A 23,911-nucleotide genomic window follows, 5' to 3' on the forward strand; every position below is an offset into this window, starting at 1 on the left:
CTGTAATATCCATTCTTTTGGTTCTGATACTGGTCTCTAAAATTTGCGCGGCCGGTAGGGTGCCTTCTCCTACCTGCCTACCCATAAACAACACTATTCGAAAACGCTCTAAGCATAGATGATTGCACTTTATCCAAACACGTGAAGGCATGCACATAATTAGACTTCACCATAACTTAATCAAACAGTAAGCCACAGGCATCCTACCTAGATTCCCAATTCACTAGATCACTTACTGTGGGATTAATGCACATAAGTGCAGTTTTTTTTCTCTCCCCCAAAAGTCCTGCATTCTCGTTTCCTAAAATAACAAATGGCTCTCTGACACCATCCACATAACAGTATCAGATCAAGATCCAGACATCCAGACCCTTAACATACGCTTCCCCCACTGCATCAAAATTCTTTGCCAATGGCCCAGAATATTAAAACCCTTATCTTGACATTGTTTTAAGGATTTTTCCAATTGCTTCCTTGGATCCTTACCCATTTTGAATAGTTTAGTTATTAGTTAGGATCCAATTAGGTGTCAAAGACACTTTTTTATCAATCATAGGTCTGGAGCATTCCGCTTGCATCAAACTTCTTTTATCTATCTCCAAGGACATTCTTATTCTTGCCTTGATATGTTCTGAAAGGTAGTCCAATGGCCACCAATCCTTTCCCCTTCGGGGCCTAATCTATGTTGGATTGAATAACTTTTCTCCAAAAGGATCAATGACTGTAGCCCTACTTTTTCCTCTAATATTCGTTTTATTTCCCTCATCTAATCCATCCTTATACTCCAAATCCAATATGTACTGATCTAAATCCACATCTGTTCTACTACCTGCATCCTCTGATGCATATATTCCCTTCTCAGTGGCAAGCTGTCTTTTATTTGCACTGGGTCAAGTATCTTCCTTTGCAAGCCGCTTTGGGCTCCACTCTGCCCCGCCTTCATTTTTAGGAGTTTTCTCTTAGAACGGCATTTTTCACCTAGACCTCTCTGATGGTCCTATTCCCCAGATACTGAGCAGTATTCCTCTCCCTCATTGCTCTTTCTTTTAGCCAGAGCCTGCTTTACAGACTCCTGTATCACCACCTGTAATTCTTTTGAAATTATATTTCTAATCAAATCCTACTGACTTCCTTCATTATTATTTATTTCAGCCATTTTGTCTCAAAATTCTCAGAAATATAGTGTTTTATTCTCAAATTAATGTTTCAATACTCTTCTCATGATCGCAACAGCCCCCCCTGACACGAAGCTATGAAGAGTGCATCGTTGCTGAGGAAATGGCCTCACAGTTCAATTAGCCATAAAAACAAACCCAAAAGTTTCAAAACATGGCCTTCAGCCTAAAGAAACAAATCCAAACATACACCAATAGGAAACTGAATCCTTAGACGACGACGTTACGCGGCTCACTTCCCCAACTGCCGACTAAACAGAAGCCCATCTCTAACAGCTTGTGGTGCTTCCTTAGCGCACAAAGCTAGCTGCATGCGGTGCTACCTCTGCGCTCAACTCAAATGGAAGCCGAGCTCAGCGTGTAAGTCAAATGGAAGCTGCCTCGCACACTCAGTGCGTTAACTTCCTCAACAGAATGCACTCGAGTGTGCCTGAAAAAACACCTTACAAGTAAGATTTGAAAAATTACTTATGCTTGAAAATACTGCTTCCTCTAAAGCAACTACCATAAAACCTCACAAAAAATAAGGGAACAAGCAGGAAACACACTTTAAAAATATATATTTCCCCTCCTACAAACATACGTGATCTTATATTAAAGCATGCATCCATAAATTGGGTATAGGATATAGTTGCCACACCATTCTTACTGAAGTTCTCCCAACACTACCATGCATCAAAAAACAAGAATCTTGCCATATACTTATATGCTCAGAAGCAGCAAACAAAAGAGAAGGAAAATGGAGGACACGCTCATTATATGGGACTGAACATTCTTTTTATTGTTGTGATGCTGTTTAAGTTCTAATAGAAACATTCTAATGGATGCTGCTCAGAGGTTGCAAATAAAAGTTATATGCATAATGCTAGCCTCCTTTCTTGACATAAAATCTAACACTGTTAGTAAACCATATACAAAAATTGTGTAGAGCAGTAGTCAGGAAACTAGTGGCACGGGACTCACTCACAATAAATAATTATTTAACTGAATAAATAATTAAATGAACAAATAAATACAAATAGAAGGTATAACAAAACGGTTATATGAGGAGCAGTTTCTTACCTGGCCACAAAACCATGTACATCTGTACCTGCTAATAGACCATGCAATGTATAGTTAATTAATTTTCCAGTCATTCAGAACAAAAGTATCTTTCTTTTGGACAGAATGCTGCTCAAATAAACTCTACAAAAGGGTTATTGGCTTATTAATACATTAATACATTAGCTGGATACCTATTTAATAAAATGTTTCGGTGAAACAGAATATTAGTTAGGATTCTTCAACTTTACCTTTGACTCTGATGCATATCTTTTCTTTGATGTCTGACTTTATCTGTTGTAAAGACGCTACACTCTATTTTGGACGTTTATCTGCAAAGTAACACAAACTGACAGTGGTAGAATATGCTCCTTCTCAGATGCCTATTGGTCAACCCACGCAGGGTGTGAAAGCTTTCCACTACTTGTCAAAATACCTAGTTTGATGCAGTAAACACTATTATTACCAAGCATTTACACGAAATTGCATGTTTTTTCTAGTTTCACATAGTTTAATGACGAGACTTGATAACTTACACTTTATTTGTTTTGAATCCATTGAACAATATCCAACACTGAAACAATATACCAAAATAGCATGTTAAAAAAGAAAATACCGCTGAAAAATACATTACATCTCAAATAGAAAATACACAGTTAGAAGAATACAAAGTGGATTTTGTTTGATTTCTGAACGAAGCTACTATTTGTGGTAATTTAATCCAAACTTTTCATACACGGTACTGGCTACGAATCTGTATAAAATGGGGCACAAAAACAATCCCCTGAGACACTTTCCTTCTTCTGTTGGTGCTGCAGAACGCACTACACATAGAAAGAGGAAATTACAAGGAGAAATAAAGATATTTCTCTTTGTTACACCTCCGCTGGGGATGCATAGCCTTTTGATGCATTCCCGGGTCTACCAATAATGGTAAACCTGGGAATGTGCCACAGACCCTGGGCATTGGGTTGGAACACCCACGCACCTCCCATTGAACGCCTCCCTGGGAGAGAGAAACATAATGCAGCTGTTTGAGCAGCGTTGCTTCATTCTAGATTTAGCAAGCAGCGTAGGGCCATGAAAGGGGGCCTTGCATGGCTTGATAAACCTAATCATGATGTAAGGGCACAAGTAGGCTTGCCTACACGCTGGAGCAACTGCTTCCAAAACTTGTTTTTGGGGGACGAGTAAAATGCTGCAAAATAACTCTCTGTGGTTAGCCCCTGATGCTTTTGCTGGAACTCCTGATAAGGCCTTGGTGAAGTTTGTGTTATGCTGGAGTATAATTTTTGTAATTTGGGGGTCGATTCCGATCCGGTAAAATCACCACCCGTACGACTCGCATCCGGAGCCGTTTCCGTATGACTCGTACAGACGCCGTATGGCCCGACGAGTATGATCCCGACCGGGGTACCAGAACGCGAGTCGTACGGTCCACGTCAGGTAAGGGCGATTTGTACGGAAAAGCGCACAATCACATAAACACCGTACGGCGCATACACGTCATGATCCCAGGGGTACGCGCCGTACCCCTGCGATCATGGGGGGTACGTGCCGTACACCCAGCGTACATGGGGTACGCACCGTACACCCAGCGTACATGGGGTATGGTGCGTACCCCATGTACGCTGGGTGTACGGCACATACCCCCCATGATCGCAGGGGTACGGCGCGTACTTCTGCGATCATGGGGTGTACGCGCCGTACCCGGGGGGCGTTCCGTACCTGTTTCGGGGCGAACTCTGCTTTTACGGCTGTTTTCAGCTCCCGTAGGAAAAGGGTCATACGGTGCATACCTAACACGAATCGTACTTGCCGGGTCGGAAAAGTTGGCCGCGAAACCGTACAGATGTCGCGTACAGCGGGATCCGAGGGAGAGTCGTACGGAGATTAGAGTCGTACGGTGTCTTGTACGACTCGTACGGAGTACGGCTCCTGGTACGGATCGTACTTCGTCGTTCGTACGGGGACGCTTATGGGTACGAATCGTATGGGGAAAAACGCTCCGAACGGCAATTCGGAGCGCTTTTTACCGGATGGGAATCGACCCCATTGTGTTATTCTTGTGATGCGAAATAGCCAAAATTATGCTAATATGCAACGTTGCATAATTATGTGCTGTTTGCTGTAAAAATTGATTTACCATAATGCGCCATTCATCATAAGAATTTTCTGATAATGCACAGGAACAATGTGATTGAAAGAAAGTGAGCGGCTGTTGCTCATGGTGCTTTTGGTTTTTCCATGACTTCTTTAGCACAAAATGCACCCTTGTGTCCAAAGTTAATACATGGATATATTTCATGGTACATTTTATGGTGAAATACAGCATCAAAAACCAATTTTACATAATTATGTGTATTTTCATGTGATTTTGCCAAAATTACAAGTAATTATGGAAAAGAAAATTACACAAATTTCACACACCCCTACTTCTGAAGTGTGTGAAGAAGGTAACTGCTTCATAAACTACTCAAGGAGTCAATTTTGGTGAAACATCATTGTTTTGTAGGGCCTTCGTCCGACTTTCTGGTCTAAAATATGATATTTGAAGTTCCAGAAAAACAATGATTCAGGAGCATATTTCCAGACAAAATTCAATTGCTACAAAAAGATGCACCACTTTATTCTTCTCAGAGTATTTGAACTCTCAACAATATTTTCACTATCTTAGAGCAAGAAAAGATCTTACTTTACTTAGACTAGGAGTTGTGTACATGAGTTGTAGATAAATTGTGAAGCCATGTGCGATGAAATGCTATTAAATGAGTCCTTGGGGTGATGTATGACTCCAAAGGGAAAATCTTGTGACTTTACAGTCTGATACAGAGCCCTGGCCCTTCGGTTGGAGGGGACCCTCTCCACTTTCTTTGAAGAGTTATTTCTACAAAATATGTCCTAAGTATGAACTGATCCATCCATCTTATTTTCTACGTGGAATATGCTAAGACAGTGTAGGTAGGACCTCAGCCACAATTTTGCTCAAAACTGTTGTCACCCACCACCTTGGCTTGGCAGTGGACAATTCTATCTCTGTAAATACTGAACATAAATTTGACAGCTCACACTGATGTGAATTTTGTACATTTTAGATCATTTATGAGGGATATACCTTTCACAGAGGATGGAAGACAGAGCAGCTCTAGGATCCTCTGGAGCATACCCCAGGCAGCAACTCATTACCAGATGTACCCTACCCCAATACATCGAGGACCCAAAATTAGGAGTCACTATTAGTGAAGCACAACATCAGGAGTCAATATATTGCAGGTAAGTTTCAATGTGATTACATCCCAATGCAGTATAACCTATATGGTTATATTCTTAACCTATCTTAAAATATATATGTATGTAGACCCTTATGAAGATAGGCCTAGGGGAAAAGTTTAGGACATACAAAAAAAACAATAAACTAGAACAAATTAGAGGTCATATTAAAAAACTGAAAATGAATGGAAACATAAAACTGATTACATTAATAACAAATGAAAAAACGGCATTTCAATATACATTTTTAGGTGCCTGTGGACACATTTATTTCTCCATCCCTCCCTCTAGATGGTCAGACTAGTATGCTGTATTTCTAGGTGGAATTCATAATGTATTTGAGGTGTAGGTACTTCTCGGTTTCTCTGTCATCTTCTTTTTAAGTTGATCTAACTGGGATATTCTCATTCACTTTAGTATCTTATAGCTGGTTGGACTTGATGGAAGCTATTTGATGCATCAATATTCCTCCTTTGTCTACATACTAACATGCTGGAAAAACTGAAAGTTACATTTACTGTATAGGTGGAAATGGCAGGGCTTTTGTGGATAAAGTAATTATAAACTGGCTCTATATCTAAATTTTGGAAATTGGGTAGGCTGAGCAAGTTATCATACTTCTAAGTGGGCTTGTCATGGCATTTTAGCCCTGAACAATTCCTATTTGTGTGGGCACAGTACTTCTACGTAGTCATGGCTGGGTGTTTGTGGCCTGAGTATTACTCAGACACCTCAGCATGTTACATATGAGTGGTACTGACAAGAGCACTCTAATATCCGACCAGGTCGGGCAGGGTGTTTAAGCATTGCAAAATATACTACATCCAGATTAAACTACCTGAGTAGGTGAGAACATATACATCCTCAGTATATTCTACCTCTACACGCTGTTTGAACACAGCTGTTAAAATTCAACCATTAATGTCTGCCATTTAGATCCTTGAAGGAGCAATTCAAACCCTCCTGTTCCCAGGTTTCACCTGGGAGGTCTCTAGAGACTGGCTACAAAAGGTCACACAATCAAGTTGATGAAAAATATATTGGGAAAAGTTACTGTGGTGTATCTGAAGCTGCTAACCATCACTGTCAAACCTGTGGTATATCTCTCTACTGAACGTTATTCTGGTACAGCTTCTGTTCGAGAGAAAAAGACACAATTGCAATAATGTAACTATTGATACTAGACTTATCAGAACATTATATCATAACTCACTTTTTTGTTTTTTAAATACTTTATTTGGTTTTAATGAAAAAACCATAAAAGTTTCAGAGCACAATACAACCATTTAAAAAAAAATAATGAAAAATCCGGTTACAGTACAATGAGGTTAAAATATAGGCGTCAATACCAAGTTATAAAGCAAGTACAGGACAAACGGACAATGTGCAAAATACAAACTCATGAGGCAAAAGGTGATAATACAGAAGGTGACTATCAGTGCTCCATACATATTCTAGATCGCAGGGCCGATTTTAAAAAACCTGCTACAAAGGGGATACAGTCTGGTTTTAACAATTGTAAATAAAAGAGAGCAGGGCGGATCTGAGTAAAATTCAGTTTCTTTAATAATGATGTTAAAAAATTTCTATGGGGACAATGTAAAAAGTGCAGAAAAACACAAAGTGCAGCAGGTCCTGTGGAGACACTCCGTCGCAGCCACAGGGTGCTAGCACTTGTCCCCTGCAGCTCCCCTTTGGAACCGCTAAAAGCAAATGATAATAATCCAAACGAAACCTGATCAATAAAAAACGCTCATGGGTAGACAGTGGCCACAGAAGGTATCCTTCCATGGTAGGGATTGTTTTTAGCATCACATATTTGCGAACACTTTGTTTCCCCAGTTCAATGTGATCTCTAGCGAGCTTCTTGGTCATTGTGAAAGTCTTCTTAATGTAGCCCACATCCTCCATTGGAATGAGATCAGGTTTTAAAAATAAATCTGGCCACCCTAACTCCTCAAAACAACTCTTTATATATTTCAACCACAGAATTCGTAGCATGAAATCCAGACTCATGATGTCCCTTAAAATCTGGTGATTAAGGGCTAACTCATCATTCAGCCAACAGTTGAGCCCGAGCATCAAGGGTTGCAAAGCCAAATTGTCACTGATGTATGGCAGTCCCCACTTCTTCGTGGACCATCATATTGGAGGTACCCCTAGGCACTCCAAGGAGGCGTTTTAAAAAGTTGTTCTTCACCACCTGTATGGCATCAGTGGCGGTGTAGCCCCATAGACCACTCCCATAGCTCACAATTGCCACACTTTTCGCTTGGTACAACTTCAACATTGCTGCCACAGGACGCTTACCCATTTTGGTGGCAAAGTTGAAGATTGCTGTGTTGGCCCGTGTAACCTCCCCTTTAGTCCTCTGGATGAGCGGCCCCCAGTTGAGTTTGTCATCCATCAGGAAGCCCAAATAATAAAATATCGTTGTCAGGGGCACCCTGTCAATGCCTACTTTAAAAGGGTATACTTTCTTGGGGTGGGACCCGACCAACATAATATATGATTTGGAATTATTGATTGAAAGGTCACGATTCTCCCTCAAACTCCGGAAGGAATCAAGCAGGGTCTGCAAACCCTTTGCAGTTCTAGCAATAAGTGCTACATCGTCCGCGTAAAGCAAGATGGGCAGACCCCGACTACCCACGTAAGGAAAATCGGCCCCTGTTGATACCAACATCTTATGTAGGTCATTATTATAAAGGTTGAGTAAAAACGGGGTCAGGATGCAGCCCTGCCGAACGCCCCTCTCTTTATTAAAATCCCTGGAGACCCGAAGGTCGTTGGCGTATCTGACATTAGCCCTGGTATCCCTGTGCAGGTCCTCGAGAAATCCAGCCAAGTTATCCTCTACCCCCATGGCCCTCATGGATTGCCACAGTTTCCCCCGATTGACACAGTCAAAATTGGAAGATAAATCCATGAAGGCCATGTAAAGAGAAACCCGACGGGCGATTGTATATTTACCCTAGATCAAATATAAGTTGAGGCATTGGGATATGGTGGAATGCCACGAGCGGAACACATACTGGATGTCTGAAATTATAGTGTTTTGCTCCGCCCAGGAGGCTAATCTTCTCAGTATTACCCCACCAACAACCTTGACCACAGAATCAAGAAGGGAAATTGGTCTGTAGCAAAAAGTGCTATTTCGGTCCCCCTTCTTGAAAACCGGCACATTCGTGGACGTACCCCAGGACTCTGGACACCCGACCATGGCCGCAGCGCTAATCACGCCTGCCAGTACCGGGGCCCAAAACTGGGAGTTGGACTTAAAGAGGTCCGGCGGTATACCATCTGGTCCTGGCGTTTTATTGCTAGATAGTCCTCAGATGCCCAACTCCAACTCCTTCTGATCGAACAGTATCGGGGCAGATAAAATTCCCCTAACTCACTTAAATATTGGGGTGTTCATTATATATTTTCTTTTGTTGTCCATGTAGTATTGGCCTACTACTAATGTGATCATTCTGCTGTTGTCTTACCTGGAAAGGTAAGAGTATCTCTCAATAATGTATCACTCATAAGTGCATTTTGATGATCTAATTAAGATTCAGTTATAAAACTGTGGCTTGTAACGTCTCTCTTGGTTAGTTCAAGATGTGTGTTTGTTAAAAAGTATGACATATTGAAGAGTATCTTAAAAAGACTCAGCTACACTTTGAGCAGACATGATTTAGGAGATATAGGATTCATACAGTGGCTGTTTTGTTTAGTCATAGTGCCCAAATAGGTGTGGTATGAAGCTATAGCTCTCATGAACAATATGAAAAAGTATACGCAGCAAAATGAAATGTGTGTTCATCTTTCTGTTGAATGTATGACATTACAACGCATACATTTACATCGCGGTACATTGCATTGTGGATTTCACAACACAAGTTGTTTTCTACGACTTGCGTTGGAGGGCGCTGGACTTAAGAGTTGTATAATTTACTATTCCAACTCCAGTCTACGTACAGTAGGGAAGGTGTTGGATAGTAAATTATACTATTCCTTGTCCTAGAGCACCTTCCAGCGCAAGTCGTTGTAACGAATTGCGTTTTGAAAACCGCGATGTAATAGCATCGCAATGTAATCCCCGCGTTGGAAACCATGTTTCCCCTTTCTGTTGTACACAACTTCTTGATTTCTTCTAGTGCCAAGAACAACAAAGATATATGATGCAAGAAATGTCAGGTAAATAGGTCATTGTCTGGGTAGGGGCAAAAGAATTCCAACAGTGACCTTGTTCCCTGGTATACTTTTCCTGGTCCTTCTTGGAGTGCAACGTAGAAGCAGAATCACAGATAGCTATTATGGAGTGGCACAGCCTCGAAGTGTAGTCTGTACTGGTGTAAAAGCACTGGGGAAAATCAGCATTGCATAAATAATGAAGCTCCTCCAGGCTGCACTCAATATAGCTGCCTCTTTTGCAGGATATGAATGTTCGTGTAAAATTGAAATTCTTATTCAAAGATGCATAAGACTGTGAGGAGCGCCAGCACATCAGAAGGATCATCTATCCAGTTCTCCCACTTGGGTTCTTTGTCTGGTGAAGGTTGCTGATATGTCACATGCTGAGCTATGAAAATAGGTTTGTTGCTTCTGCTGGGGTACTTGTGGTAGAACATTCTGAAAGGGTCACAGGACGTTTTGGGGCATGAGTATCGTAGAAATATCCTATCCTAGAAAAAAAAGTGGGTAGACCTCCCAATAATTTACTTAAATCAAGGATACTGATGGTCCTCTCATATCCTATAATATAAGGACCACCTCCCACCTTCAATGTCACATTGTTGATAGGAATGACGATCTAGTTTCAGGTCAGGATAAAAACATCTTGGGTGCTTCCCCATGCCATGCATGAGGTAGGACTCTAGTCAGGTCACATAAGGGAAACTCTACCTTGGTACTACTTGCATGAGGGTTTTCTTTGGGAAATACTGCATCATAACTCCTTCTAGTCCTCAAATGGTCTAAAATAAAGGATCAACATTATTCCATTCTCCAACTGAATAAACAACTACCACTGATTAACGTTGCTTCCTAGGTATCTGTGAGCAGTTTTAAAGCTATGTTGCAGCAAAATGCTGTACGTTTGGAATGCCATGTCTAAGCATACCAGCAATGTCAGAAATTGAGAATGCATATTAGAGAGAGTAGTCCCTACTAATTTAATGAACACATTCTACTTAGGTCAAAACATACTTTAATTAGAAAACGTGTTAGCTGTTGCAAACCAGCAATCAATTACCTGGAGAAATCTGTGTTAAGTTAAGCAGTAGCAAACAACAATAACATTAAGAACGCAAAACAGTAAAGTTCCTAATTTAATTCAATAAAAATATTATATGCAAAATGTTATAAAAATAAAGGTAGGCAAGTCACAAGATTTGAGAAATAGTTAATTATAAGAACAGGAAACAGGCAACTGCTTTCAGACATTCACAGCTTCCTAAATAAAGCTCCAGACTCTAGTAAATCACTGGCTAAAAAGAGATAGGAGGCATAACTGGAATGCCCCATCACCCCATGTCAACTCAAACTCTGTAAGACTCATTCCTCCTCCCTCAGTGCATCCAGATGAGAGGCCATGCTCAACATATCCTACTACTGGTATTATACCTCTGCCATGGTGGCCAAATGGAACCTGACCCCTCTGAAGGATATAGGCATCACTGTGGATACCCGGTAACACTCTCTCATCTACTCTCGGAAGAAGTGTTGAAGGACATCAACAACATCTTTGATACTGAGATTACATTTCCCCAGTTATGTCCTACTGGGACTCCATAAGCTGCTGACCTTTCCACTATGTTCCAACAAGGGAAATGCTTTGGCACTAGCCCTATGTGCAGCTCAACAAGTTGTCCCATCCAAATGGGGTAAGGATAGAACACCAGAACATGCTGACTGGTTGCATATGTTTCTGGACCTCACAGGAATGGAGAACAAATTACACAATCAACAAAATGTGGGGAACATGTATACGATACTTGGTGTGAGATTTCCAAGAACTTACCTGTCCTAACTATCCACGAGTGTTGGGGCTCCATACAAGTGAAGTCACGACTGAATAATACAAAGGGGAACTGACCTCAACAGACATAACAACCTTCTGGGTCCAGCCCAACAGAACAGAAAATATTGCTGTGGTGTCAACCCTTGCGGTGGGGGACTGTTTTCTTATTTTTCCATTCACACCTCTCATCTACCCATTACCTCTTCCACCACTCTTCCTTCCCCTCTCCCCACCACATTGGCATTCTCCTCTGTTTTACCATTGTTTCACCTCACCGGATACTAGATGTAGGTGAATAAATAGAGTAAATAGAATTGAACCATAAAATATATTACAGGAATAAGAGATATTAACTTTTGAAGCTTTAAGACAAGAGGCACCAAAAAATCTCAGAGTGGCAATGAAAAGAAATGTTTCCAGTAATTGGTGCCTATTCATGCTTTCAGGCAAATCGCAGTCCCAAAATATTACTTTGGGGCTGTTACTTTTCTGATTCTCAAAGTCTTACAGCCAGGTAATGTGGTGTGCTGAAGCTGACAAGGACCGCTCATGGTTGATGTATAATAGTTGAGCTCTAGCTGAAGATATTATCATCATCATAATATCTTTATTCGGTCATTTGTAAAAAAAGCCATCAAAGTACACAAGAAATAAAACATAAATATATCAGTTTCATATGTCTTTATTTCGATTATTACACCATAAAAGACATCATATAAAATACATACATAATTCATTAAAAATAGTATTAAACCATTGCAATCTCAAATACAAATGACATCTTGAATCATTTTAAGAACATAAAGCATATACCAACAATCTGATCATGCTAGGGGATGGACACAATGCAGTCACCAAGCTTATGAAAACTAAACCATTGAGTAAGCTGTGGATGTGAGATAGATATATATCATAAAAGGATAGGTAAACAAAGGTTGAAAATGGTGTCGTGATTAGCAAAGACATTTTTTACGAATGAACCAAAAAGATAACAGAAAATGACTAAGAGAAAACACAATTGGTCCAGAAGTGTCTGTTTCTAAAATTCTAAATGCAATCTGGTACTTCCTAAGACTCATGTTAAGGCACATAGGTCTAATCCATCTCCTACGTACCTGCCTACACGTGGGACAAACAAACAAAATATGTTCTTCGGTTTTGGCAGCAGCGCAGCATGCCGGGCAGGTTTCTATAGAAAGGCCCTTCACCTCTTTCCCCGGAAATTTCAACAACAGATTACCATACCTAAACCTGATGTACAAGCTTTTAGCGAGTGGGGGGCGAGATCAGGTCAAGGAACGGTTCAAATAGGGAGAAAGATTTTATGATTAGGAAGTTTGTAGTTAGCTGACCGCTAGTGGGGTTATTCATGTAGTGCTCGCCCACCACCTTCCAGTAAGTAGCTTTGAAAAACAAAATGTTGCGACTGGTGGCCCTTTCTGGATACTCCCATAAGCCCATTAGGTTCAATAGCTTCCACCATTTAGCAATGTGCTTGAACCAGGGAAGCTGTTTAGCCCTGTTGAGCGCCAATACCTCCCTTTACGATATTCAGTTAGTTGGGGGGTAGTCCATAGACACAACCAATAGGTTAAGGGTTTAAGGGCAGCCAGATCACCAATTCTTTTTAGCCCAAGATCACAAAAAAGAGGAATAAGTGGTGTTGTAACAGGTAGTGCGATCAAAGCCCTGACGAAGTTGTTCTCACAAGTAATTAACTGTTTTACAGGAGTGAATCCCCAGATCTCCGCTCCATACAGAGCTCCATTTTGGGCCTTTGCGCAGTATATTTCAGGAGCCGGGGACAGGGTTGGAGTGTAGGATTTTAAAAAAAATCTTAAAATTGATTTCGATCTCTGACGTAAGGTTAAGAACCTGTTCCGCAGCTGATATTCCCAACTAAGTGACTTATTTATGCCAATGCCCAAGTAATCAAAATCTTTTACTCGATCCAGGGGTTCATATTTGATCTTGACCTGTCGTATGCCACCTCTTGATTTACCGAGCACCATAAATGTTGTGTTCGTGGTATTCAGTTCCAGCCTCCTCTCCTTGCAGAAGCTCAGGAATGTATCCAATAAAACGTGTAAACCCATAGGAGTAGTGGATATTAATAAAGAATCATCAGCAAATAGCAAAATGGGTACTTTTGCATTATTCAATGAAGGGGGCGTCATTTTTACAATCCAATGGACAACTCACCACATCATTAATATACAGAGAAAACAATGGGGGGGTGAGGACACACCCCACGTTCAATCGGAATCCTCCCTGTCAGTTCCCCATTTGCCCCCACCTAACCTGGGCATAATTGTCCTTATGCAGTCTAACAAGCACAGATACCAGGTTAACCGGGGCACTTTGATCAAGCATAGTCTTCCACAGTAGGTTACGTGGTACCAAATCGAATGCAGCTCGCAGGTCCACGAAAGCTACATAAAGCTGCTGTTTCCTAAGTAGCACGTACTTCCATGCTAACAGAGAAAATCTAGAAGCTTGGTCGCACGTGCTAATTTGTGCGCCTAAACCAGCTTGGGCTGGGGACAGTATCATCTTTTCATCCATCCAGTCCTGGAGCTTATCTAAAACTTGTCTAGCAAAAACCTTCTGTAGGTTGTCAATCAAACTGATGGGTCCATAATTAGATGGGATAGCAGGGTTACCCTTTTAAAGATGGTTATTACCTCTGCCCCCCTCCAAGTTTCAGGAATATCACCACCAGCTAAAATACAGTTAGATAAAAGGTTAATGTATGGTGCCCATATTGCGGGTTCAGACTTAAACAAGTCCCCTGGTATCAGGTCGGGTCCCGGGGCTTTACCTGTTTTTAGTTTCTGGATTGCTGACAAGGTATCTTCAAGACTGAAAACTCTTGGGGATTATGTGTGGGCATCTATAATGACCCTATCATCAGAGTATAAGCCAGAGAAATGATCCACCCAAACCTCTGGCTGGATATGACTATTAGAAGTGGAATACTCCGCAGTACCCTTAGACACAATCAACCAGAACTTGCGGCAATCTCTTGCCTTTGCTGCTAAAACCAAATCATTCCAATTGGTGACAGCGTATTCGCGTTTGGCTTTACAAAGAGTGGCTTTATATTTGTTGCGGCTGAAGGTATCAATTTTGGTGCCAAAATCCCAGAGTGGAGCAAAGTTGAATTTCATACCCTTTTAGGCTGATACAGCAATAGGATGGGTTCTTCGCCTTGCTGTGGTCCAAAGTTCTTTATTCAGATTAAATCACTTTTCAATTCTCATTTTTTTCCTTCAGTAGGATAAGAAAGGAGGCTGAGGCTGACCAGGACTCCACGGGGCAGGACAAACTAGCTATGTTTAGCCAATTAGGTTGAGGCTTCCCTGAGAGCTTTAGGGCCTTGTCCTACAGAAGTCTGAAAAATGAGCAAGTCCCAATTTATCTTGATTTTGGAACGTCTTTTGTCTCTCCTAGAATTTTCTAAATGTCCAATGTAGTCCATTCACAACTCATCAATTGCATCTGTTTTGCAGGCTGGAATCCTTCTTTGCCTTTAGAGGTCCCTGTAAAAGTGAACAGGAGGCCAGCCAAGGACACTTAGATAGCAGTTCAAGATGCTCCACATTACAAGAGACCGTCATGTTTGCACTAGCATGGAAATCCCGACAGGAATGATAATAATATCCTCAAAATCCTGAATCCACTGAGAACCTTGCAAAGATTAATATTCTCATCAGCAATAGACGTGGGGAAATGTGAATGAGACAAGAGAGAAATAGAGACTCCGGAAAATTCACTAACCCAGTTCTGTAGATGTGTTGATAAATAAAACAAGAGAAAACGTATTTAGCATGACATCTTTGAAATTCTAGTTACTCTTTTTAATATTACATATAACCTTGTTAAAATCTTGGTATTTCTGATTCTCTGTAGATTGTTGAAAACCTAGAACTTCCGAGAGCTAAAATACAAATAAAGACTTTTTAACAGATGTAAGGAAATGCCTGAACTTCAACACTAGTTTCTGTCTTGATAATTACCTTATTTGATTTGTACATTAATTTGGAGCTTGGAATTATTCATAATTTAACAGGTTCATCAGGTGTAGCATAATGAATACACATTTGTATTATAGGTTTCTACCTGACAATAAGCAGTCATGTCCCTACAATTGCCAATACTCTAATGACACATGTAAGTCACAAAAAATATGTCTCTATAGATTGAGGATTATTTTTGTTCCACTCATAGAAGTGCCAAGTGCAATTAAAGTTCATTATTCTTCAATGTACAACTCTAGTACTGATGTGTAAATTACAAAAATCTAAATCCTTGATCTTAAGATTTATTTGAATACATCTCCTGAATATTCCATGCACAGCTCTGTGGATTCCCAACTTTAGCAATAACGGTCCGGCTGCTGGAATTATCTTGATGGCTCAGTAAAGCAAGCTCTGAAACACAAAGAGTTTATAGTCATGAATCTGAGATGGTTAACATCATTTCAAATCTTCTGAGGGATCCACAGGCCCTTGGTTCACTGGTTTATGAGAGTTAACCTATGCTTTGCATCTCGCTTCAACATGTTTGTTTTACAACTACCCATTCTCTCTGTTTTTCTGTCACATTGTTAAATCTGGACATAAAATGAGTTTTTTAGCATTATGATGCCTGGTCATTCCATGCATGTGACAGTGACATAAGGACAGTCAGAGCAGTCAAAATCCACTTCATGGAGCACTTTCCAATGTAGGTAGTCATATCAATCTGCAGTAAAACTTGGTGAACATGCACTTCACAAATCCCTGATTGACAGATTGATTGATTGAAAGTCTGGCAATTGATGAGGGGTAATAGTACAAAACAGGAAGCCAGCAAATGTCTGCATAAAAAGTGAGTCAGGTTTCAAGGTCCTCTCTCCAATACTGATTAGTGATATTGGCGATCATGGCCCACTGTAGATACTAACATAGTTGTGGTATGCTTGTATAGTATGAGCCAGAAGTTCCTGATGATAAGGTCATTTAAAAAAAGAGGATACTAATAAAGAAGGATATTTCCCCCTTGATGTAATCCTGATATAAACAATATAAACATGCAGAATTGTAGGTAGGGCCATTGCTGTGATGTTTACTAACTTTTTCTGTGCATCCAAGGCAGGAGTGGTAGGCTTTTGGATACCCCCAGTTTGTATAGATATGTTTTCTCCCACACCACGGACTTCACATCTTCTTAAATGTAACTTTATTTTTTGGGACAGGATTTGTGATTACATGACTCACTTCGATTTCACTGGTAACACACACTTCTGCCGGGTGGAAATTCAAGTGCTGCCACTGCTATGTGGGTCAGTTCAAATACTACTCCAAGGACTCCCCATGATTCCCACCATTTCTAGTGGTGCCTCTAACTCAACTGGTAATCTAAAGAAGGTACCAAAGTAAAGTCCACCCGTCCTAATCACACTGAGTTTTTGAAAACATCAGTTTATGGCTGGACTAACTAGGATACCACCGGGCCATATTATTAAAAGTATCTAAGCACAGTTTTCCAAAAAGCATTAGCTGGGGTAAATGTCAGCCTCCTCAAATAAGTTTGAGAGTCTCTCATTAGTGCTGGTAGTGTGCATTGTGCAATAAAACTGAAATTAAACAGTGTGTCCTGTCTTCTTCTCAGTTATGCATGTTCCTGTGTATCTAGTTGAGGTTCTTCCTGGTAGTTGGTGGAATCCTCATCAGTGGCAGCCGGCATCGATCAGGGGTGGCGGGGTGGGGCTGGGAGGACGGGGGAATTTAAAAAAAAAAAAAAACGTATCTTATCACCTTTGCATCTCTCCAGTCTCTCTTCCGCATCAGGACTTGGCCGGAACAGGAACAAGGAAGCACCCAGGCTCCTCGGACCAAACACAACGCTGCAATGCAGCGTTGTGATTGGTCTGAGTGCTGTGGGCACTCAGCCAGAAAATGGGGGCATGGGCATGTTCTCCATGCAAGCTGGAATCCAGCCTGCATGGAGAACATGCAAAGTGCGCATGAATGTTTGCCAACATTCATGCGCACTTGGAGAGGGCAAACCAGTCCTGCCCTGTCCTGCTCTGAGAGAAGAGCAGTCCCAACCGCCTCCAGGAACAAATAAAATAATAATAATATTCTTTTATTATCATTTTATTTTCCCTTTAGTTACACTGCTTAGAAGCAGTGGGCCAACGCTCCTCCACCTTAGCGGAGGAGCCACCACTGATCCTCATGTAGCCAGATGGTTTTGAAATGCTGATAGTCAGGTTGTAGGTCTATTGGTCAACTGATAGCACCAAGTATCCTTGTTCAATCAGTCAATTAATCAGGATTTATAAAGCATGTCTAATCACACAATAGGGTATCCAGGCGCTTGCAGGTCCTAGAGGCTTATTCGAATAGCCAGGTCTTGAGGGCATTCGGAATTCTAGAAGTGAGGTGATGATCTGGAGGTCCGTGGAGAGGCTGTTCCAGGTCTTTCCTGCAATGTGGGAGAAACAGCGCCCTCCACTTCTGCTTCGGTAAATGCGGAGAGTATGAGCAAGTGAAAGGGAGACGAACCTAGTCTTCCCAACGGTTGATGGAAGTACAGGCGGTGGTTGATGTATGGAGGTCCTTGGTTGTGTAGAGTCTTGTGTGCGTGGGTCAGCTGCTTGAATTGTTGTCTCTTCTGTATGGGGAGCCAGTGGAGTTGCCTGAGGTGGAGTATAATGTGGGTTCATCAGGGAAAGCTGAGGATGAGTCCGGCTGCGGTGTTCTATATGGTCTGAAGTCTTTGTATAATGTGTGTGTTGATTCCTATGTAGAGGGCATTGCCATAGTCCAGTTGACTGGTGATGAAGTCAACTGTCCTGTGTCACGGTGTGTCTCATTAACAGCTGAGCTATGCCCTTATGCTGTTCCATAAATGGATATTCTTGTTGGGGGCTGACTCTTAAGACCAGTGATCTAATCAGGTGAAAGCCCTACTAGTTTTCAGAATTTCGAAAGTTACGATGTGCAAGCCCTAATTTTCTGGTTAAGAGTAAATACCTTCCTATGCCACCATCAGTGCAAACAAGCCTTGATCACTACCATAATACATGGTTCTTCAAGTTTTTTTTCTGGTGGAGAACAAGCATATAGGTACATTTGTGATATTAGGGAATGGGGAGAATAGAGTGTCTCAAGTATGCAATGTGCCCCCAGTCTCTACAATATATCCGCATGCCCTTATAAAATGTAGATCCTTGTTAATACTGTTCTATAGCTAGATACGATAGCCAAAAACCCTCCCACCAGCTGCACCTTGAAAGCTTTTTTCTTGTTGGGTGTTGCTTCTACTTAAGCCAACTAGGCCACGGGTTCTAAATGCTTTGAGCTAACTAAGTGGTTTCCTAAATGATCCAAAACAGTAAATGATGAGAAAAAACAGTAGTATAAAGACAACGTGTCTGCAAAAGTGCATATCAAAGGAATGTGGATCTGGAATTCCATTCCTCCATCGCTCCGTATCACCACCTCCATCCGGATCCTTAAAGCGGACCTCAAATCTCTTATATTCCAAATACACTTTCCGAACTGAGGCTTTCATTCTCAGACCCCGCCAGGAAGTCCGCTAGTCATTGTACATTTGTAATATTTATTTATTTATTTTTTTACATCCCTAGCATGCTGTGTTGGATTTTGTGTTCCTCTTTCCTGCTGTGTTCGATTCTGTGTTTTGCTATTCTTGTACGTTCTATTTTGTAAGATTTCTCTTATGTAACTTAACTGGTTCTACTGTACAGCTCTCTGACACCTTCTTAAGTCAGCGCTTTATACAAAATGCATAAATAAATGTTGGCAGCGCCCTGTACGCTTACAGTTTGTTTGTAAATTTGTGCCACATGTGAACATTTCATTCAAGCTATGGTCATGCGTTGTCTTTATAATAACAAATTCTACATTGTTTTGCAGAAAAATACGAAGAGGCCCTTGCTCCTCACACAGACAACATTTATGACTTTCGCGTTTAATATGTCAGCTGGTATCTAGGTAAAAAGAAAGACAATTTCCAATAAATGTAAATGTTCATTTTTTTCAAACATTTCCGTATCTTCTCGGACTTCTTACGCATGTATGTAAACGCCATAGCAAGTCCTCCGCACAACAACGTTAGCCTGCCCTACTGCTTAGATGTTCACACACATTAATCCACTGAATACTTAATGGGGTACATCAGACTATACTGAATTAATTCAAACTTCCCATGTATCTCCACGACCACCAGCAGGCCTTGGTGAAACTGAACTGTTTTGCTGTTGATTTAGTTGCTCTGAAATAAACTAGCCTGTGGGCTGATTACAGGTAATAGAGTTATTGAGTGATGGTTTAAAGAGCTGCAGTGACACAATACATGCTTTGTTATGCTTCTGTTACTAGCCTGGATCGGCTGGGAACCGCACTGTCAGTGCAGAAGGTTAGTGTAAGTCAGCTATGTGCATGCCTGTAGGATAAATGCCTTTCACCAACCTTTTTATAGAAAAAAACAAAGAAATGACAAGTACAGTACTTTAACAGGGAGAATTTCCTTGGAAAGGAAGCAGGCAATGAGGCTGAGAGAGGAGTAAATGGTGTAGAAATGACAATCGCGCCTCAGTCTGAGCCCATGACTGCACTCTCTGCTGATAGGATCCAGCATGTGTCAGTTGTCAAGTGTCTCTTGTCACACTTCAATGTGAACTTTACAGCAAAAAGGGGACAAGAGGCAGCCAAGGGGAAAACGGCATGGCTCAGAAGGACTTGTGCACTGAGTGTGAAGCCATTTCAATTTTATCTTCCAGAGAACTCTGTAGGTGATCCCAGGAATGCAATTATATTCATCTAATAAAAGCAACATATGCCAAGACAATTAAAATATTTCATTATGCTGCTGGCCATTGTATGTGCTTCAAGGCTGCACACAGCCCTGAAAGGGAAGACTGATGGACGCATTAAATCAGAGCGACAACTCGGGTAGAATGACCCGAAGGTTGTTAGCACATTTTATTGGTATACCAGGAAGCAGTCGGAAAAACAACCTTACACAAACGAAGCACTGTAGCATGTACATCAATCCAGCAGGCCTCACTTTCAGCAAGATTTTCATCTTCCACAGGCGGATAAAATTAGTATGATTTTGGAGACAGATAGCTATGGGTGTCATTTACTGAGATGTGAATTTAAAACAACTCTGCATTAGATTTAATCATCATAATAAACAACTATGGACAGTTTCTGGAACTGGGATTGGTCGACAGCACACAGGGCTGGCACATTGACAGGGGAAAATGCTGAGCAGGACATGGATTAGATATTAATGGACATGGTAATAAGCTGGCACTGATTGACACCACAAAGTGATGCCACTTGTAGGCGTGCAACGGATCTGGCACTCCTGGATATGTGAAAGCTTGCACTGTTGGGCAGTGTCAAAGCTGGCACGGGTGGGCAGTGGGAGAATCATGCATTTTTGATCAACTTCTTAATTGTTGTCATGGGTACTGCAAACAAGAAACCTTATTTTTTGGCCGAGAGACATTAACCCTTCCTAAAAGAGCTATAGCTCTCTTCAGCCTGTCCTAAAGACTGAAACAGTTGTGGGACCTTGTGCTATCAAGTAAAGCTTCAAGAAAGTAGAGAAAGCAAGATATAGGTGTCGCTCAACATTTCAAGGTCTAGCCATAAGGTTAAATCACTGTACATTAGTTTTGCATGAATAGCAACAGTATAGGTTGGATTCCCCCAGTGTCTGATCCAGAGCAGGTGCCATATTGTATGGTTAGTACCCCTTATTGCAGTCATATTGAGCATTCTTTGTTCCCAGGGAGGAGTCAGGTGCTATGCCCTTAATATGTGGCATGACTGTTTAGCAATTAATCACACTTTGGGTATCATTTAGGAAAAGTGTTGCATCGCTGCCTGAAAACAGCGATGCAACACATTTCAGTGCACCCTCCTTGCCACATCATGGATGCGCCGTATTTACTGTACAGCGCTCCATGTCACAAGGATTTGCAGATACATCAGTATTCCTAGCGCATTTGTAGGCGCAAAAGTGGCACATTGCTGGGGTGTGTCTGAAAACAGACGCAAAAGCGGCAATGTGTCCTTTCACATGGAAGCCCCATATGAAAGTATTTGCGTCACTCCTTATGCCTACTGTGGGGCAGTAGTAAGAATTTGACACTGCGATGTCCTAGATGTGTTGCATTGCAATCTATTAGATTTCACTGCAACACTTCTACAAACTTTTTTCTGCTGCCAGAACGCCCACCCTGCATACATTATACCTGTTGCAGATATAATGTAGGGCAGGGGTTTACAAAGTGATGTATCTGCCTAGATGCGTCACTTTGTAAATATGGCGCAGTGTGGTGCATAATTTACGCCACTGCATCACAAAAAGTGATGGATTGTTGTCATAAAGGGCTCATAAATAAGACCCTTGGGCTTTTGGAAAGTAGAATCTCAGCATTTTGAGATGTAGGTGTATTATGAGACAGCAGTGCTATGTGGGGTGAATTGTAGGCCTTTGGGATCTGCCTTGGTCCGTCCTTAAATGCACCGGCATTGTGCCCCGCCCTAACATGCCTCTATCTGTCTTCAACTACTGTCGCTATATGGCCTGCAGAGTGAAGGTGGCCTTTTGACTTTTATTTGATACCACTCTAGTTATTATAAGCCTAATAAACAAGTCATTCATTTCTTTAATCAAATTGAAACATTCTAGACGACTTTTTGATGTTTTGGGGTTGCACGACCTATATTAATACCCTATTGCTCTTAATTCCTCTCTTTTTGAGACAGAAACGTTATGTACAATTAAATCGAATGTACTAATCGAGCCACTGACCTTGTTCGAAATCCACACCACCTAAATACCGAGTATACTGTTGAATCTCTGAATATATCTTATAATTATTTCTTAATAATATGCAAGTTATTAAACTTAGAGAAGACTACATATAGAAAGCACATCAACTACGACGCCCCCCCTCCCGTTGACAATGTAAGGTGTGTTTATACCGAGGGTTGTGATTATTTCATTTCACATTTTTTATATATTAATTACTTGACACGCAAGACCCTCTCCAAACTCTATGAGCCTGACTACAAGTTGAGGCGTGATTTATTGCCCCTGATAAATAACGATACCATGGGGTACCTTGTTTATCGTGTGCGATTTATAATACCTATTTTGAGTTTTTGCAGAATAAAATGCGGTTTTTGGTGTTTAAAGCACCAAAATCTGCATGGTACTGTCAACACGATATGTTTTCCCCTGTTAAATTTTTGCAGGTTTGACCTGTCGAAATGTATCAAATGTTGGGTTATTTAATGTATACGATAATTATCGGGAGTGTTAAATAAAACCAAACTCGTAATTCCGCCCCTTGCGTAAGGAGGTTTACGCACAATACAAAACTAACTGCCCATCTTATAATCAGGCCTTAAGACTCATGTGCGTGCTCCTTGGCATGCAGCACTTTGATAGTAAAACCTTACTGAAGGAAATATAGATCAACTATAGATGATGATGTTTCTCTTCTACTGAATAGTTTTTAGACTCTCACAACTATTGGCAACACTGCTTTCCATGCTTGTGTGTGCTTGGATGTTTACTCACAAACTGTCAGCAAACAATACGTTTCGTGAATGTGTTTTCCGAGCTACTTATTCACAGAAAAGCTTGGACTTTGAACACACTGCCTATTATTGATGCAACAATGTCCTGGATGAATGTATTTGGCATTGGTTATGTTTTTTTAATATGTTATTAATTCCTATGTATGATATTCGCCTGGTTTTAAACAGGTGTTGGCTAGATCTGCTTTGATGGAAAATAAAGATCACTTTACTCAATGACAATTATGACTCATTATAATTTGGTGTGCTTGCAAAATGTATCTCCTTAAATCACTGTTCATAAGCTTTGGACATAGGGCAACAGTATGGAATGGACTTCCCCATTGCCAGCTCCAGAGAAGAGAAAGCGTATGCCCTATTGCATGTTTAGTGCCTATTTTCTGCCACTCTTCCATGGCGTGCATTTTTGTTCCCCGGCACGGGGTCAGTTTGGAAAGCCCTTACTGTGTTTCATTAGTCCTCATCAATTATCCATACTTTGAGAGTTGAGCCACTGCAACATCCCTTTTACCACCATTCCAGTGGTGCAATATTGTGCTTCATATTTACAAAGTTGTGTTAAACCACTTTTTGTGGCTCGACGCTGCTTTGTAAATATGATACAATGACTATTGCTATGGGCGTTCCACCGCAACACCCACTGCTTTTTGATGCTGTCACCGATATACAAGGATATGTAAATCTGAGGCAGTGCCAGAAACTAATGCCATGAAAAAGCATGCATTAGATTGGCTCAACGAGGAGAAATGCTTTTATTTTCCTCGTTTTTGATT

General features: G+C 41.1%; 1 long non-coding RNA gene across 2 annotated transcripts; it reads left to right on the forward strand.

Moving 5' to 3' along the window:
- Nucleotides 1-1,408: 1,408 nt before the first annotated feature.
- LOC144798653 (uncharacterized) lies at nt 1,409-20,786 on the forward strand. Of its 2 annotated transcripts, none has more exons than XR_013603596.1 (3): nt 1,409-1,535; nt 5,312-5,489; nt 19,428-20,786. It is a non-coding gene; the product is annotated as an uncharacterized LOC144798653 (long non-coding RNA). The 2 variants fall into 2 exon arrangements; XR_013603597.1 differs by having other exon boundaries at nt 1,438-1,624.
- Nucleotides 20,787-23,911: the final 3,125 nt, after the last annotated feature.

This window comes from Lissotriton helveticus, chromosome 12, assembly GCF_964261635.1.
Source record: "Lissotriton helveticus chromosome 12, aLisHel1.1, whole genome shotgun sequence".
Taxonomy (NCBI): Eukaryota; Metazoa; Chordata; class Amphibia; order Caudata; family Salamandridae; genus Lissotriton; species Lissotriton helveticus.